The sequence below is a fragment of the Suncus etruscus genome, chromosome 4 (assembly GCF_024139225.1).
Source record: "Suncus etruscus isolate mSunEtr1 chromosome 4, mSunEtr1.pri.cur, whole genome shotgun sequence".
NCBI lineage: Eukaryota > Metazoa > Chordata > Mammalia > Eulipotyphla > Soricidae > Suncus > Suncus etruscus.
The window spans coordinates 87,459,063-87,461,437 of NC_064851.1; the positions used below are offsets into that span (position 1 = coordinate 87,459,063).

The 2,375-nt window shown below is 32.1% G+C and overlaps 1 non-coding gene across 1 annotated transcript; it reads left to right on the forward strand.

The window, feature by feature from the left end:
- The first annotated feature begins 203 nt into the window (after window positions 1-203).
- LOC126007885 (small nucleolar RNA SNORA51) lies at window positions 204-336 on the forward strand. Its single transcript, XR_007495360.1, has one exon. It is a non-coding gene; the product is annotated as a small nucleolar RNA SNORA51 (small nucleolar RNA).
- The last annotated feature ends 2,039 nt before the right edge of the window (window positions 337-2,375 follow it).

The window sequence follows — 2,375 nt, forward strand, 5'->3', positions numbered from 1 at the left end:
TTAATCAGAAATTTTCTTTGACTTACATGTATTATTATTATATCAACTATATTATATGTTATGTTATGTCACTATATTATGTTATATTAGTTTACCTCATTATGTTAATCAATTTTGTCCTTTAAATGAATTCTTACTTTAAAAAAAAACAACTTTAGTTTGCTCTGAAGAAAAAAAAATAAAATAAATAACAGATAAGATAAGGCCTCCCAAATCTTACCACAGGCTGTGTTCTTTACACTGGCTGTATAGAAAGAGGAGGTACAGTAAAGGCACCCCATATACATCTCAACACAGGCCCCTTGCCGGGTATGTATTGTGAATTGGGGGACAAAAAAAGAAAAAAAAATTACATATATTGATGTATATAAAATAAAAGTCTCAAAACAAACAAACAAAAAAGATCATTCAGAGGTTTGGGAAAGATGTGTCTGACCCCTGTGTGATTTCCAGCACTGTTTGACTATACAGTAGAAGCTATATGAAAAAAAAATACAATCTAAAATTCCAGATAGCATCATAACATTGACAAGGAATTAGTATCTAAAAATATATAAAGAACATGAATTGCCTAACAAAAAACAACAAGCTGTTCAAAATTTTTTTTTTTGGTTTTTGTTTTTGGACCATACAAGGCAGTGCTTAGGGAGTACTCTTGGCTTCATGCTCAGAAATCACTCCTGGCAGGCTTGGGGGACCATATGGGATGCTAAGATAGAACCAGGTATGCCAGGTGCAAGGCAAATGTCCTACTGCTGTGCTATTGCTCTAGCCCCAAGTTGTTCAAATTTTTTGTTTGCTTTTTTTGGGCCACATCCGGTGACACTCAGGAGTTACTCCTGGCTATGCACTCAGAAATCGCTCCTGGCTTGGGGGACCATATGGGACACCGGGGGATTGATCCATGGTCCGTCCTCAGCTTGTGCACTCAAGGCAGATGCCTTACCACTTGTGCCACTGCTCTGGCCCCAAGTTGTTCAATTCTTAAAATGAACAAAGGACCTGAAGAAACACTTTTCTAAAGAAAAATATATTAATGATCCACAGGCAAATAAAAATATGCTTGGTATTGTTTATTATAAATGAAATATAAATAAAAACACAAATGGATATAACATCACTTTCTGAGAATGACCTATATCAAAAACATTGAAACCAGATATTGATAAGGGAAAAAGAAACTCTAATATATTGCCAATTGTAGTGTACATTGTTATAACTTCTTTGGAAGACAGTATGAAAGCATTTTATGTGGAAATTCTATATGATACAGTAATATCACTACTATACATTCATCCAAAATATTTTAAACACTCATTCTAAATGATATTTGTACTACATTTTCATAGTAACATTATTCACAACAGCAAAATAAAAAATCAACCTAAATGCCTTCCACAAATAACTGGGTAAAGAAAGTAGGTAGATAGACTCATTTGACTCTGCATTTAAGCAATCTGAAACCACGTCTTTGGGTACAAGATATTGCAGAATCTTGAGGTGATTATGTTAAGTACATATATAATAAAGTAAAAATATTACTGAATGGATTTACTAATACATAGAATATAAATTGCTGAAGCAAACAAAACAAAGCTATCATTTTGTGTCAGTGAAATTAGGAAACCAGAAAGAAAGGTGGCTTGGGGAAGAATGTGTTAAGGGAAAACTTTGGTAGTGGGGTGGCAATGGAATTTGATGAGTTACATAAGTTATGAGTGATATGAGAGATAAGTTATATAGACTTAAAGAGGTGTGAAGAGAAAACCTAAAAGTACATAATATTGCAACAATAAATATAAATAGTAATAACTAAAATAATGTATTTTATATAAATCAAAATAACAAAATTGCACATTACTATATTGAATACAATAATAAAATGTGTAAATAATACAAACCTACAGCTGTTTTGTATTGGGTCTTCTAAATCCATTCCTTTGACTTGGCATATGTGTCTGGACAATTTAGTCACATCTGTGTGTATCAACAAATAAATTATTCAACTGCTTGGCAATTTTTCAGACTTTATATAAATGCATACTTCTGTAGTCTTTAGTAACACCTGTTATTTTAACTCTGTGTTATTGAGATCACTCTAAGCTGATACATGTGTCATTCACATTCATGCAGTTTTTTAACATACTTTTTTAATTGACATATGATATCCATTCATAAGACTCACAAATCTTAAATGTTCAACTCAAAGCATTTTACAAAGCTGTTGTGCCTGTGTGACTAGAGATTAAGTTAAAATATGTAGAAAATGACTAAGAGTTGAGATTCTTCCTTGCACACCCTTTAGTTCATTCATTGTAAATGCCGATTAGAAATTCAATGAATACTAAAAATTTAAAGTCCATTTTCTTATTGGT